Source organism: Palaemon carinicauda, chromosome 27, assembly GCF_036898095.1.
Source record: "Palaemon carinicauda isolate YSFRI2023 chromosome 27, ASM3689809v2, whole genome shotgun sequence".
Taxonomy (NCBI): Eukaryota; Metazoa; Arthropoda; class Malacostraca; order Decapoda; family Palaemonidae; genus Palaemon; species Palaemon carinicauda.
The window spans coordinates 33,558,353-33,575,816 of NC_090751.1; positions in this window are offsets into that span (position 1 = coordinate 33,558,353).

A 17,464-nucleotide genomic window follows, 5' to 3' on the forward strand; every position below is an offset into this window, starting at 1 on the left:
TGTTTTTACCATTTTCATTTTGCTGGTTTTGCCAAAATAATTTGATTGATATTAGTACTGTATATGTATAAAATTGAACTTTGCAAATAATATACTGTATATGTATTAATGATCATGTTATGTGGGAATAATTTAGTCCTTTTTTGTGAGCTTTCAAAGTTTATTTCAGTATCTGAAGACACTGAATATATTTATACTGTACATAAAGATAAGTTTATATATAAGCTGTCATTTTGGAATTTTTTCTATATTTCAGCAGAACAATTAAAGTTTTGTTTTGATTGCTGAGGAAAGTGAATCGAGGTCAAGATTTTACTTTATTGTATTTCATTTTAAAATAGTTTAACAACAAATGCAAATGTCACATTTTTAGACTGGCAGCGCCTCACCAAACATATATTTTTAACCCTTTTACCCCCAAAGGAGGTGTATGTTGCGTTTATGGATCTGGAGAAAGCATATGATAGAGTTGATAGGGAAGCAATGTGGGATGTGATGAGGTTATATGGAGTTGGTGGAAGGTTGTTGCAAGCAGTGAAAAGTTTATACAAAGGTAGTAAAGCATGTGTTAGAATAGGAAATGAAGTGAGTGATTGGTTTCCGGTGAGAGTGGGGCTGAGACAGGGATGTGTGATGTCGCCGTGGTTGTTTAACTTGTATGTTGATGGAGTGGTGAGAGAGGTGAATGCTCGAGTGCTTGGACGAGGATTAAAACTGGTAGGCGAGAATGACCATGAATGGGAGGTAAATCAGTTGTTGTTTGCGGATGATACTGTACTGGTAGCAGACACAGAAGAGAAGCTTGACCGACTAGTGACAGAATTTGGAAGGGTGTGTGAGAGAAGGAAGTTGAGAGTTAATGTGGGTAAGAGTAAGGTTATGAGATGTACGAGAAGGGAAGGTGGTGCAAGGTTGAATGTCATGTTGAATGGAGAGTTACTTGAGGAGGTGGATCAGTTTAAGTACTTGGGGTCTATTGTTGCAGCAAATGGTGGAGTGGAAGCAGATGTACGTCAGAGAGTGAATGAAGGTTGCAAAGTGTTGGGGGCAGTTAAGGGAGTAGTAAAAAATAGAGGGTTGGGCATGAATGTAAAGAGAGTTCTATATGAGAAAGTGATTGTACCAACTGTGATGTATGGATCGGAGTCGTGGGGAAGGAAAGTGATGGAGAGACAGAAATTGAATGTGTTTGAGATGAAGTGTCTAAGGAGTATGGCTGGTGTATCTCGAGTAGATAGGGTTAGGAACGAAGTGGTGAGGGAGAGAACGGGTGTAAGAAATGAGTTAGCGGCTAGAGTCGATATGAATGTGTTGAGGTGGTTTGGCCATGTTGAGAGAATGGAAAATGGTTGTCTGCTAAAGAAGGTGATGAATGCAAGAGTTGATGGGAGAAGTACAAGAGGAAGGCCAAGGTTTGGGTGGATGGATGGTGTGAAGAAAGCTCTGGGTGATAGGAGGATAGATGTGAGAGAGGCAAGAGAGCGTGCTAGAAATAGGAATGAATGGCGAGCGATTGTGACGCAGTTCCAGTAGGCCCTGCTGCTTCCTCCGGTGCCTTAGATGACCGCGGAGGTAGCAGCAGTAGGGGAGTCAGCATTATGAAGCTTCATCTGTGGTGGAAATGTGGGAGGTTGGGCTGTGGCACCCTAGCAGTACCAGCTGAACTCGGTCGAGTCCCTGATTAGGCTGAAGGAACATAGAGAGTAGAGGTCCCCTTTTTGTTTTGTTTCATTGTTGGTGTCGGCTACCCCCCAAAATTGGGGGAAGTGCCTTGGTATATAGATAGATAGACCCCCAAAGGACGTACTGGTAAGTTTCACAAAAGCCATCTCTTTATCCCCATGGACGTACCGGTACGTCCTCGCAAAATATGCTATAAAAAATTTTTTTTTTTCATATTTTTTATATTTTTTTTGAGAAAATTCAGGCATTTTCCAAGAGAATGAGACCAACCTGACCTCTCTGTGACAAAAATTAAGGCTGTTAGAGCAATTTAAAAAAAATATACTTCAAAATGTGCTGGGAAAAAAATAACCCCCTGGGGGTTAAGGGTTGGAAATTTCCAAATAGCCTGGGGGTAAAAGGGTTAAAAGGAGATTTTGTACAGAGCTGTATGAGAAGAGACCAGTCATATGAATTGAGGGAAAACCAGGCAATGCAACCCCATAGTTGTAGGAGAACTGCAAATAATCTTTGTTATTGCTTATAGAATTCAAGTATCAAACATAAGTCTAAATTTTGTCTTGTTAATGATACTTGAAGGTTAGTTTACTTCATTAGCCTTGTACCACTACTGTGTATATTTATTGTGAAAGTTTTGATCCACAGATGCATATTCCCAACTTTTCAATATTAAACTTAGCCGGTGATCATATAGCTGTCAGCTCTGCTGCCCGACAAAAAAACCTAAGGACAAAATACGCCAGCGATCGCTATACAGGTGGGGGTGTACATCAACAGCGCCATCTGTCGAGCAGGTACTAAGTACTCCAATGTCAACAAAGAACCAATTTTCTCTCTGTCGTGCCACTGGCAAGACCTACTAAATACGCTGTTGCTTTCTGGATTGATTTTCACGTTATTTGGTGAAGTATTCATTTCTGGTTATTAGCTTTCGCTGTGCAGAGGTTATCTTCAATACTTCCTTGCATTCTTTTATTGAATTTTGGATTATTTGTTGACGACTTGGATAGATTTTGAATTCCCCCTTTGACTAATTCAAGATGTCTGACCCTTCTCAAGTCCCCAAGTACAGGAAGTGTAGCGCTAGGGACTGTTCAAGGCGTCTTCCGAAGGCCTCTATCGATCCGCACACCATTTGTTCCAATTGTCGGGGTAAAGCCTGTCAATTGGAAGATCGATGTGAGGAATGCGTTGGGCTTTCGGAATTCGATTTTCAAAAATTCCTGAAATATTCACGTAGGCTAGAGAGAGATAGAGTCAGGAGGAGTTCGTCTCGCTCAGTTGATTTTTCCTCTCCCCATGCCCCACAACCTATTCCTTCCCCTGTAGTGGTTGCTCCCGACCCCCCTTCTAGCACTCATCAACCTTCGATGGCAGATATGATGCGTGCCATCCAGGCTCTGGGTGAGAGAGTCGAGTCATTGGCGAGTGACCGCAATCAACTCATGGCTGACGTCAGGGAGTTGAAGGGTAAGAGTGCAGTGGGAAGTGAAGTGAGTGTTAGTGCAGTGAAAAGTGTCAGTGTTACGCATGAGGGTGCGTCTGTTCGTGCCTGTCGTCCTCCCAGTCCGGGACCTCTTGCAAGTTCCCAAGCCCAGGGGAGAAGCAATGTCGTACGACCAAAGGGTTCGACAGGCTTTAATCAGCGGACAGACGTTCCCTCCGTGGTTTCGGACGTATCTTGCCTAGATCGCCCCACCCACAAGAAGACGAGTGAGCCCGTTCATTCCTCGTCTGCGGAAGAGGTTTCACGCCAGAAACGATGGACCAAGGTCTCACGGCCTCTTAAACGCAAGGTCCCTTCCGCGCAAGTCCAACGGCCCAGGTGTAGCCACTGGGTCAGTTCGGACTCGCTGCAGTCCTCCGACGACTGCACACCTCCTAAGAGAGGCAAAGTGGTACCGCAACAGGCAGTAACTCCGTCTGTTGCCGCACCTGCTGCTGTAGACCCTAAGTGGTCTTTGCTACAGTCTATGCAGACTCAGTTAGCTTCTTTCATGCAGGAGTATCGTGCGGAGAAGGTTGACGCTGCACCCGTTAGCCTACAACCAACCACGGTTGTGCGCCCAGTAGACGCTGAGGCTGCCTGCTCCCGCACTCCAGCTGTGAGAGTTCCACCACCCATGCGCAGTCGACCCTGCCAGACGCATGTTAACGTTCACCGACGCACGGAACCCTCCGTTGACGTTCGCGTGCTACCACAACAACAGGAGGGTGGAGTTAAGTTGCCGTGTTTTGACGCTGTGCGTCAACCTCCGCAACCCACTGTGGTTTCCGCTACTCGACCGCAGTCAGGAGTAGACGCCTTGCGTCCCCACACAGCTATGGTTGTTGCCAGTTCACAGACTGACCAACAGTTCCATGACGTCGGGTCCAGTGCAGCCACGCATGCACCCGTGCTGCCGGACTCAGCCGACCAGCTTTTACCTACTCCTTTGCCGCTTCCTCCTCAACATTCAGACGATGGACTCTCTGATGATGACGACGTTGCACATCTTGACGACCAACACACGGACATCGACGAACCCAAGACCACGCCTCCCTCCTTAGACTTTAGGAAAGTGCTTGCGCTGTTCAAGGATTTATATCCTGATCAGTTTGTGTCTGCAGCACCACGCTCGCCTCCCTCTGAGTTCGCTTTAGGCATGCAGTCATCCGCACCTGCCTTTACGAAGCTCGTACTCGCTCGCTCGTCCAAGAGAGCTTTAAGAGTACTGGGAGATTGGTTGCAGTCCAAAAAGCAACTTGGGAAGACAGCCTTCATGTTTCCCCCGGCCAAGCTTGCTTCCAGATCTAGCGTCTGGTATGCCACGGGAGAAGTTCTCGGCTTGGGAGTTCCTGCCTCTGCCCAGGGCGACTTCTCAAGTCTGGTAGACTCTCCCCGCAGGCTGGCCATGAGACGCTCCAAGATTTGTTGGACTCCTTCGGATATGGACCATCTTATGAAAGGAGTATTTCGAGCATTCGAAGTCTTTAACTTCTTGGACTGGTGTTTGGGAGCGTTGAGCAGGAAGACCTCCCCTTCTGACAAGGAAACTTCCATGCTCATTATGTCCTGCATGGACAAAGCCATACGGGATGGTTCTAGTGAGCTTGCGGCTTCTTTCGTGTCCGGGGTCCTCAAGAAGCGGGATCACCTTTGCTCCTTCTTGTCAGCTGGAGTCACCCCATGTCAAAAGTCGGAACTTATGTTTGCTCCTCTCTCGAAGTGCCTCTTCCCTGAGGAGTTGATCAAGGAGATTGCCGCCTCCTTGATCCAGAAAGACACTCATGACCTGGTTGCGTCATCCGCACGCAAAGCCACCCCTTTGCCCTCCGTGCCTAGACCCAGGATGGACACTCCAGCGTCAAAATTCATTCCGCCCTTTCGTGGCAGAGCCGCCAGCAGAGGAGGTGCTCGTGCCGAAGGTCAACGCGGGAGCAAGAAGAAGGGTTCCAAGTCCTTTAAAGGCAGAGTCTGACTGCCACCTTCTTCAGACAGCAGTGGGAGCCAGGCTCAAGAACTACTGGCAGGCCTGGGAGAACAGGGGCGCAGACGCACAATCTGTGAAGTTACTCAGAGAGGGGTACAAGATTCCATTCTTGCGCAAGCCCCCTCTAGCAACAACTCCCATCGACCTCTCTCCCAGGTACAGAGAGGAGGACAAGAGACTAGCTTTGCAGCAAGAGGTGTCTCTCTTACTACAAAAGGGAGCGGTAGTCAAAGTCCGGGACCATCAATCCCCGGGCTTCTACAACCGTCTCTTCTTAGTGGCGAAGAAGACAGGCGGGTGGAGGCCGGTGCTAGACGTCAGTGCCCTGAATGTCTTTGTCACAAAGCAGACGTTCGCCATGGAGACGACAAAGTCGGTTCTAGCATCGGTCAGGAAGGAAGACTGGATGGTCTCGTTAGACCTAAAGGACGCTTACTTTCACGTCCCCATCCACCCAGATTCCCAACCTTTTCTAAGGTTCGTTTTCGGGAAGGTTGTATACCAGTTTCAAGCCCTGTGCTTTGGCCTAAGCACGGCACCTCTTGTTTTTACGAAACTGATGAGGAATATTGCCAAATTCCTGCATTTAGCAGACATCTGAGCCTCCCTCTATTTGGACGACTGGCTTCTAAGAGCTTCGTCAAGTCGTCGCTGTCTGGAGAATCTAAAGTGGACTCTGGATCTGACCAAGGAATTGGGTCTCCTGGTCAATATGGAAAAGTCCCAACTCGTCCCATCCCAAACTATAGTGTACCTAGGAATGGAGATTCAAGAGTCAAGCTTTTCGGGCTTTTCCGTCGGCCCCCAGAATCAGTCAAGCCCAAGAAGCATCCAGAACATGCTGAAGAAGGACCGATGTTCAGTCAGACAGTGGATGAGTTTGATAGGGACGCTTTCGTCACTGGACCAGTTCATCGCGTTAGGGAGACTCCAGCTCCGACCCCTTCAATTTCACCTAGCTGTTCACTGGAGAAAGGACAAGACGCTAGAAGCGGTCTCAGTTCCTATTTCCGAGAAGATGAAGTCTTCACTGACTTGGTGGAAGGACAACATTCTCCTCAGAGAGGGTCTGCCACTGGCTGTTCAGACCCCCAACCACATTCTCTTCTCGGACGCATCGGACACGGGCTGGGGTGCGACATTGGACGGTCGGGAATGCTCGGGCACGTGGAATGCGGATCAAAGAACGTTACACATCAACTGCAAGGAGCTACTGGCAGTTCATCTGGCCTTGAAAAGCTTCAAGTCCCTCCTTCTAGGCAAGGTGGTGGAGGTGAACTTCGACAACACCACAGCCTTGGCGTACATCTCCAAGCAAGGAGGGACTCATTCGAGGACGTTGTACGAGATCGCAAGGGACCTCCTCACCTGGTCAAGAGATCGAAACATATCGCTAGTAACGAGGTTCATTCAAGGCAACATGAATGTCATGGCAGACCGCCTCAGCCGGAAGGGTCAAATCATCCCAACAGAGTGGACCCTTCACAAGAATGTATGCAAGAGACTATGGGCCTTGTGGGGTCAGCCTACCATAGATCTGTTTGCAACCTCGATGACCAAGAGGCTCCCAATTTATTGCTCACCGATTCCGGACCCAGCAGCAGTTCACATAGATGCCTTTCTTCTGGATTGGTCCCATCTAGACCTTTATGCATTCCCCCCGTTCAAGATTGTCAACAGAGTAAAGCAGAAGTTCGCCTCTCACGAAGGGACAAGGTTGACGTTGGTTGCTCCCCTCTGGCCCGCGAGAGAATGGTTCACCGAGGTACTGCAATGGCTAGTAGACGTTCCCAAAACACTTCCTCTAAGAGTGGACCTTCTGCGTCAGCCGCACGTAAAGAAGGTACACCCAAGCCTCCACGCTCTTCGTCTGACTGCCTTCAGACTATCGAAAGACTCTCGAGAGCTAGAGGCTTTTCGAAGGAGGCAGCCAGAGCGATTGCTAGAGCAAGGAGGACATCCACTCTTAAAGTCTACCAGTCGAAGTGGGAAGTCTTCCGAAGCTGGTGCAAGTCGGTATCAGTATCCTCAACCAGTACCTCTGTAACTCAGATAGCTGACTTCCTTTTATACCTAAGGAAGGAAAGATCTCTTTCAGCTCCCACGATCAAGGGTTACAGAAGCATGTTGGCAGCAGTCTTCCGTCACAGAGGCTTAGATCTTTCCAACAACAAAGATCTACAGGACCTCCTTAAGTCTTTTGAGACCTCGAAGGAGCGTCGGTTGGCCACACCAGGTTGGAACTTAGACGTGGTACTAAGATTCCTTATGTCAGAAAGGTTCGAACCACTTCAATCAGCCTCTTTTAAAGATCTCACTTTGAAGACCCTTTTCCTCGTCTGCTTAGCAACAGCTAAAAGAGTCAGTGAGATACACGCCTTCAGCAGGAACATTGGATTTACATCTGAAACGGCTACATGTTCTTTACAGCTTGGTTTTTTAGCCAAAAACGAACTTCCTTCTCGTCCTTGGCCGAAATCGTTCGATATTCCAAGCCTGTCTAATTTGGTTGGAAATGAACAAGAAAGAGTCCTATGCCCTGTAAGAGCTCTTAAGTACTATTTTAGACGTACTAAACCATTACGAGGACAGTCAGAAGCTTTATGGTGCGCTATTAAGAAACCTTCTTTACCTATGTCGAAGAATGCAGTTTCTTATTATATCAGACTTTTGATTCGAGAAGCTCATTCCCATCTGAATGAGGAGGACCATGCTTTGCTGAAGGTAAGGACACATGAAGTTAGAGCTGTCGCAACTTCAGTAGCCTTCAAACAAAACAGATCTCTGCAGAGTGTAATGGATGCAACCTATTGGAGAAGCAAGTCAGTGTTCGCATCATTTTACCTTAAAGATGGCCAGTCTCTTTACGAGAACTGCTACACCCTGGGACCATTCGTAGCAGCGAGTGCAGTAGTGGGTGAGGGCTCAACCACTACATTCCCCTAATCCCATAACCTTTTTAATCTTTCTCTTGAAATGTTTTTTATTGTTGTTTTTTGGGTTGTCCGGAAGGCTAAGAAGCCTTTCGCATCCTGGTTGATTTGGCGGGTGGTCAAATTCTTTTCTTGAGAAGCGCCTAGATTAAAGGTTTTGATGAGGTCCTTTAGTATGGGTTGCAACCCTTCATACTTCAGCTCCTAGGAGTCGCTCAGCATCCTATGAGGATCGCGAGGCTCAGTAAGGAAGACGTACTTAAAAAGGCAGAGTAATTGTTCAAGTCGACTTCCTTACCAGGTACTTATTAATTTTATGTTTGTTATTTTGAATAACTGCTAAAATGAAATACAAAATACTTAGCTCTTAATGTTAACGTATAATGCTGGTCTCTACCCACCCCCCTGGGTGTGAATCAGCTATATGATCACCGGCTAAGTTTAATATTGAAAAATGTTATTTTCATTAGTAAAATAAATTTTTGAATATACTTACCCGGTGATCATATATTAAAGGACCCTCCCTTCCTCCCCAATAGAGACCCAGTGGACCGAGGAGAAAATTGGTTCTTTGTTGACATTGGAGTACTTAGTACCTGCTCGACAGATGGCGCTGTTGATGTACACCCCCACCTGTATAGCGATCGCTGGCGTATTTTGTCCTTAGGTTTTTCTGTCGGGCAGCAGAGCTGACAGCTATATGATCACCGGGTAAGTATATTCAAAAATTTATTTTACTAATGAAAATAACATATTTTGAATTGAAGTACTGTATCCTTTTATGCACATTCCCTTTTATTTACAGTAAAAGGAGTTCCGTTAGTGATAATAGTGGAACATATTTTATTCAGTTATTATGATTAAAAACTCCAAAGTTTAAGAAACAAATCCATTAAAAGATTTTTTTAATCTTAATTAATGATCAAACTCCAAAAACAGGAATTTACAATGTAAGAGATTATGTCTTGGAGGCCTTTTTGTTAATTAGTGTCAGCTTGGCGAATTTAAACTACAACTTGGCATTCTCGTTGAATTAATGATTCCTGCAGTACACTACTCATTTAAGTTAGGATCAGAACTACAAATACTTGTATGAAGGTAAATGCAGCACTTACAATTCACTGGTGGGTTTTATATACAGTAATGTGGAATTGGTTTAGTTATTGGTCAACTTTTGCTGCTTTTTGTTTGTAGGATGTCATTCACGTATCTAGCACATTAGTGGTAGGGTTGTTTTTATTATTTTAAAGCACTTTATTAAGACCAAGTTTTATATCTAGACTTACAGGCCTCACCTAAAAGATTTCTAAATTGTGGAAATGCAAGTGTTCAGCTATTTCCTCTAATCACCGTACTTTCCCTTGAATGGAAATGTGTGCATTATATTGTGCCAAATTTATTGTACTGCATGGTAAGTTTTATGATTCCTTACTGCATCCCTTTCATCACCAGCTGCATTATGTCATTTGCTCCTCATCCTGTGTAATTTGGTTTTTTTATTGTTCCAGTTATCTCATCTACCCTGAAATTCAGCAGACTAACAGCAAGAAGAAAATTTGGAAGTAATAAAGTAACCTGTTTAAATTACTGTAGAATAAGTATACCTGATGCAGTGAGATATGGAAGATAAGGTAGGGTACCTGGTTTTATATGGGTTCCCCCACTGGTGTCATGTCTCCATGTCGAAGTACCTGATCATGTACATAACTGCCTTAGAAGGTGGCTGGTGATAAAGACGGATGACTATGGCTGACATTCCTCTCGGTAAGCTACGAAAGAAACGATAGCGGCTTCCATAGGGGAGGCATTGATTTATAGTGAGCTGCTTGAAATTACCAATAATGCTAAGGAAATGACCATATGGACGTTCAGACCTTCCCTAGACCTGAAGGGCGTCCCCTCCATGCATTATTGCTACAAGCCCTTGGTATCAGGCCAGTATCTCCCCATCTGCCGCACCAGCAGAAGATATACCTGATGTGGATCCCCCTCCTTTGTAATGTCATGGGTGCATCCCAAAGAGTCGCCGATGACAATGAAATAATAGAGGATATGACCTAGTACTTCTTCCCCAAATAGTCTAGCCTACCTATTCCACATCTGCTTTGGATTTGCCAATCTCTACATACCTAGCAGAGATGAAAAAAAACAGGTGCACCATATAGAAGCATCATTGATAGGAAGGGAAGGGAAGGCCATTGCTGCCTGAAATACGTCTGAAAAATGACCAATATCACAAGAGTCTGCTCCTGAGTGCAATACTTAAAGAGCACACTCCAGAGTACAATGCCTTAAGAGCACGTACTGAGTGAGCGCAACCATCTTGTGCACACCCATCGCACTTGCCTATAGACGCATGTCCATTCCTGTCACCCGTACTGTATTCGCATGCACTTCTGGTTCCATGTATACGTGCCTAGCAAACTCGGAAACTCTCCTGCATTCATCTCGCTCACCCTTATTGGAGCACTTGTGAGCTTACCTTTACTGGCTCATCACTGTTATTTATCTAGGTGTGCTTATTGTGTCCTCTTGAATGCAAGCTGTCACTGTGCACTCCATTCGTGGACAAATACGGTAATGCGTTCAACTATTCATGTGTCTCAGTTACACAAATCGCTCTCTACGGTGAATGTGCGATGCGCTCCATCATGGCACTCTCCAGTAACTGTGATGCACATCATGGCACTCAACATGGCATCATTGTGATCTCCTACGCATGGGTACTCTTAACAAGCATTGTATTTGCCAATTCACTCTTATAGAACATGTTGACAGACCACACAATGTTAACAAAGTGATCGTGTACAACTCTCAGACTACCACAAGTGGGGAGATGCCTGGCAAACCATGGGCGATATAGTGGCAACACAGTGCAGCCAACTGGCGATGAGAGTCCTACAGGATGGGTACCATATTCTGCTATTGGCTTTCTTCTTACTCTCGCGCAGATACTGAAGACATTTATGTCTTATCTCCCAAATTTGTCAAAATACCCTTCCCTCCATCTAGAGATAAGGAAGTTGTTGGACAAGGGTGTGCTACAGATTGTGCGGGATGAATATCCAGGCATTTACACCCACCTCTTCCTAGTGGAGAAGGCATTTGGGTCTGGAGACCAGTCATCAAACTCTTCCCTTTGGACAAGTTCATATTGCAGACACTGTTCAAGATGCCGTATGATCAGCAGTAATGAGTAATGATTTCATTTTGTCTCTGGATCTGAAGGATGTGTAATTTCAGATCCCTGTCCATTGGTCCAGTAGGAAATCCTCTGCATCATCTTTAAGAGGAAAGTCTTTTAATTCAAAGTGCTGTACTTTGAACTATCGACTGCACACAAGTCTTTGCACATATTTCAGCTTGAACTCATGCCAACGACATTCATCTTCTGATATACCTCGATGACTAGTTGACACTGGGCTTGTTGATAAGTCGGGAGAAGTCAGTCTTGGGCCCAAGCAGAGGATGGAGTATCCTAGTATGCTGATAAATACTAAGAAGGCAAAGATCTTTCCTTCAGAGTGTGAGATCAGAAGACTCGGGAGAGTAGTGCAGACCTTCCTCATCAAAACTTATCACAGTAAAACATACAGAAATTACTCAGACTCCTTTTGTCCTAGGAGGAGCTTGTACCTCAAGGGCAACTCCATCAGCATTTCTTTCAATGGTGCCTTAAGGCACACTAGGCGACAGCCATCTAGTTCCAGTAGACTAGGAAGTAAGGGAGGATCTAGCATAGTCACTGAGGGATGAGAAGTTACTATAAGGAGCACCCTGATAATGCCCTCCTCCGGAGATGCATTAATTCTCAGACCCATCGCAGGAAGCTTGGGGTGCCCACCTGAGAAATAAGGGTGCCTCAGGCTGTTGGGCCGAGGTGGAAAGACACCTGTATATCGTCTTAGAAATGAAACCAGTAATTTTGGCCCTTGATTTAGTCATTTTAACGCCATCTGATAAGTCACTACTTGTTGTTGATGAGCGGCAACACCTCCATGGTGGCCCATGTCAAGAAGCAAGGAGGTACGGAGCTGTCAGCAAGATTCCTTCTGGGCAAGAGGAATGTAATTGCCTACAAGCTTTGTCACCAGGATCAAGTAGTAGAAGCTAAGTTATTGCTTCATCCTTTAGTAGCGAAGAAGCTGCTGACTGTGGGGTTCTCTGTTAATCGACTTGTTTGCCACAAAGCTCAACAACAAGCTTCTAGTCAACTGTTCACCGATCTTGGACCCAGCAGGAGCTCTAGAGGATGCCTTTTAATGCCTATGGGATGGCCTCAATGCTTATGTTTTCTGCCAGGTTTTTTTCTGATTTGAAGAGTAATCAACATGATACTGATTACCTGAAATCTCAGGCTGACCCTACTGGCTCCAAATTAGCCACGAGCAGAATACTGTAGTACCTAGACCTGCTGATGCTCCTGATAGAATTTCCAAGGAAACTTCCCTTAGGGTCTAATCTACCAAGCCCATTTATTATGGAGAGATTCCACAGCACTGATATCTCCCTCATCCTCCTTGGGAGGGCCAGGATGGTTTGTATATGCTGTAGAACCCATTACTTTACATGGGCCCTACTTTGACAGCATATCCTTACAAGGATATTAGGTTCTACCATGACCATATGTCCGTAGATAGAAACCTAACTTAAGCTCTTGAGAGACTTCCCACCAAATTAGATGGTAGAAGTAGTCAACGACCTGCAGCTCTTACGGTCGGGGTGTCTTGAGATTCCAGACTTTTTAACCAGTCAGTATGGTTGTAGGAGCTACCTCCCACATATTGATGATTCTCCTATTAAACATTTAGTGAATTCTTGTATGGCACCTTTAAGGACGGGTTCATTGTTGTTTGGCACTATGATGGTACATTTTATGGCACTACATACACCTACTAAAATATGTTCATGATTTAGTGTTGTTTTGGAAACAAGATTATCACTTTTAAGTAAAACTGTTAGGGTAATGTGGACTCTCATCGAAGGTTTTCAAAGGATTGTTCACACATCTTAAATATAGTCAGTGAATAGATGACACGTTTGTAGGTATCTTCATTTACCATCAGATAGTTTCATGTTCACTGCCACTGAAAGCTATTCCAAACAAAATATTATTTTCCCTTTTCGTCCTTTAGTAAGTTTTGCAACTAATTGGCCTTGGGCTTCCAACAATTGCAAAATAACCCCACATTTCCAAAGTGGCTTCAAAAGTTGTAGTAAACAGCCTAGGCACTTGTGAATACCACTGGTATAAATTTGGGTATACTGAAATTTCAGATACAGAACACTTCATTACATGACGTTTGTACAAATGTATTATGATAGATCGTACAGTATTTCTATAATTTAATTCATCCCAGTCAACCGTATTGATACATTAATTACTCTGCTGTCACGTAACATTAACTTGACTGGAGATCAGTACAGAACACAAGTTCTTTTTAACCAAGGAAAGGTATCACTGCATCATTTGGAGGTATTTATTTTCTTCCTGTAATGAAGTAAGAAACGATGTCAAGTCATTTTTAACCATATTTTTAAGTCTGTTAGAGTAACAGAAATTGGTGTAGCAAACCTTGAGGTACTGTGTGACAGGAGCTGAGGTGCAGGTTGTTGGGTAACAGAAGCATTATGGGTACCTTGTTACCCTGGGCCAATATAATCAACCACTGTACCATTAGGATTTAGTATGGACTTTTGGGTTGTAGTATTGGTAACTTTTTTCACAACTGTAGAACTCCAACTTTGACACTGCTGAACATACTCCAGTGTTCTCATGTGTGTCAGGTTTCATGAATTTCTTACAATTCTAGTGTCCATAGACTTACTTTCTCCTGCTTTGGTGTCCATTGGTGCTGTACTGCAGTTCCTGTATCCACTGCAGCTGACCATTGTTGAATATTATTAACTGCACCACCACCATTATTTGTAGTGCCCCCAGCTATTGTAGCTGCTGCTGATGAAGTATTATTGCTACTGGTATTTGACTTTCCTCCAGATTTTGACTTGCCACACTTTGTTTGAGAAGACTGACTAACATCACGACACATCATTTCCCATAGTTCCTGTATAAGACATTGGCATCATACCTCCAGATGAGGTCATTGGGCTTAGGTATGAGGCACCCATTCCCATGTAACTCATAAGTCCACCTTGCTTCATCATATTGAGCTGCTGTTGTGAATCATACTGTTGTCCCGGATACTGATTGACACTCATTTGAGAACCTTGCCAATTGCCCCTTGGGCCTTGTTGGCCATAGTACTGTAATTGGTTGTGTCCCTTGTTATTTCCACTTACATTGTGACATCCTCCACATGGCGCTTGGTAGGCTCGTAGAGGGAGATGAGGTGGCGCAAGATGACCGCAAGCATGAACAGGGCCATAATTCCCTGGGGTCTTACGATGCCATTATACAGTAGCTTGTTTGCTGCTGCATCTTAGGTTCATATATATGTTGCCTCATCATCTGTCCTCGTTGGTCATATTGTTGAGTATACTGTGGCTGGTAGGGCAACTGATAAAGCCATAGCCAATTGTGGATATGCTGGAGACTTCTGATTGTACACCTGAGTTGGAGCTGGAGGGGCTAGAGATGGGATTGAGGCATTAAACTTTTGTGTGGGTCTACCACCTGTCCTGGACTGATTACCATATCCATGGGGATGGGTAGAAGGAACTGAATCCCTAGGTGTTGGCTGTAGGTACTGGTAGTTGCTGGCTAGAGTTGGCATAGACTGGTTGAAGTAAGCAAGGCTTAGCATAGGTTGATTTGAATAGGCTGGACTGGGCATAGTGTTTCCACTATATGCAGTGAAAGACATCTGTTGATTGTGAATGTGGTTTGGTGTATTTCCTTGACGACGATGCTATAAGCCCTTGGGCTTAAAGCATCCTGCTTTTCCAACTAGGGTTCTAGCTTAGCTAGTAATAATAATAATAATAATAGTAATAATTTCTTCATCTCACCATCAACTTTTTGAGGAAAGAAAAATTGGAATAAAGATTGAGGGAAAATTACCTAACATTACTATACAGTACTGTGCCATTTTATTACTATATGAGAAGAAAAGTGGGATGATGAATAATTTTGGTAAATTAAACTTTACTATGAAATTTTTTTTTTAATGTATCATTGTGACATAACTAGATATATGAGTACTTCAATAATTCTTAATCATCATCAAACTTTTCAAACAAATATATTATTCCTTTGTATGTGTAATCTCCTAACCTGTTTGAGATAGTCGACCATATCTGACAGCACTAATTCATTTTCATTAGGTTCGTCTTCTGAGACCTGATCTAACTGCAGACCATGATTTGGATGCCTATGTGTAATGGGTGGTAGTGGAGTTCGGGCATTAAAAGTAGTGAAGCTATGGTGACGTTGCAATCTCTGTCCATCATCTCCCATACCCATTCCTCTTTCTAGTAGTCTTACAGGGTCAGAAGCTCTCCTTAGACCCTCCAAACAAGTCTGGTGATCTAGGCATTCTATAGGTCCTACTAGGCAAAAATGGCCTCTACCCATTGAGGCCTCCATACTCATCATATTACCACCCCCATTCACCTTGTAAACTATCCTGGCTTAAGACATATTTTAAGTGAAAAATAAGAGCATAAGTTAAACAAGAATATGAAAGTCATAATACACAAGACTAAAAATATAAACTTTTATGAGTAGGCTACTGTATAGTGCATTAGAAATATCTTATGAAATATTTTATGAACTCATTTGTTGCAATATATTTCAATACACTTGTAGTATGTACAACATAAAATTGGGATTGTATGGACAACAAGATTGAAAGTATTACATAAAGCAATAGCTCTTACCGGTATTTGAAGTTTGGGTAAATGAGGGGTCATAAACACCAGTATCAGTAATATTAAAATCAGAATTTTCTGAGGAGCCTAAGGATATTGGGATATACAGAGATGAAACTATATTCTGATGTCCTATTGAAGTCTCTCTCTCTCTCTCTCTCTCTCTCTCTCTCTCTCTCTCTCTCTCTCTCTCTCTCTCTCTCTCTCGTCTAAATATAATTCCAATGAACTTAATATTTTTTTCTCTTCGTCCCAAAGGGAAATTTCATTAACGTTAGCCAACAGTTTGTTCACACTTGCATTATGAAGTCTATCTGTTTTTTGGGGGGTTATCCGACATCAAACAGAGGAACAAAAGGGGGCCTTTCCTTTCTCCTCTCCTCCCAGCCTAACGAGGGATTCATTATGGAGTAACACAAAATATCAAATATTGCAAGCAGCCTAATACGTAGTGACCTAAAAACTACATATGGTTAATAATTAAATGAACACTGCTTACTGTATAATTAACTCTTCTGTTGTCAGAATTGTAGTTTAGTGAAGAAAGTCGGCTTCAAAGTTGTTTCTTTTCAAAATTGAAGATATATACTCTGGGGATAGTTTTCCACTGGACTTTGGAGTTATTTAATCGAATTCAAGTACCCCAGGCTCAAAACTAACTCAAAAAAAAAAAAAAAAAAAAAAACATAAGTTGTGTTGCAAAATCCTAAAATAGTTCAGGGAATACACATGATGGCCTATAAACCCAAAACCCTATAAGTTCCCAAGCTGAAAATCTGTGATTGCAACTCGTTTGAGGAAGAAAATCATCAAACTCTTTGGGCAAAGTCTTCCTCTTAGGCAATTTTCATTAAATTCTACAGCACTTGTGTCATTAACTATTTTAAAACAACACTTCCAGTTTTCTGTATCTTTCCTTCAGGGTATATTTACATAGAAATCATTAATCTTATGTGATGGCTGTTTACTGACACAAGAAAATTAAAATATTTTATTTCAATCAATCATATACAGTATATATATATATATATATATATATATATATATATATATATATATATATATATATATATATATATATATATATATATATATATATATATATATATATATATACATATGTATGTATGTATGTATATTCAATAGTGAATAATTGTTTGTAGAGTGTAATTGGAAAAGTTTTTGGTAAAGTGTTAATAGGATTAAAGATAAAACAGAATGTAATCTTAGAAGGGCAGGGTGGCTTTAGAAGAGGAATAGGATGCATGGATCAACTTTTTATAGTTAGGCTAATATGCCAGAAACATTTAGTACAAATGAGGAGGTATATGTTGATGTTTGATGTCGCCATGGTTGCTCAATTTGTTCATGGAGCTGTAAATGAATGCTCTAGTGCGCTGTCAAGGATTGAAACATAGATTAGCATGATCATGAGAAGGAGGGAAATCAGATGTTTATGGAAGATATTGTGTTGGTTATAGGCTTGTAGGAGAAACTTTGTTGATTAGTAAGAGGGTTCTGAAGAGTGAGTGAGAGAGAATGAAG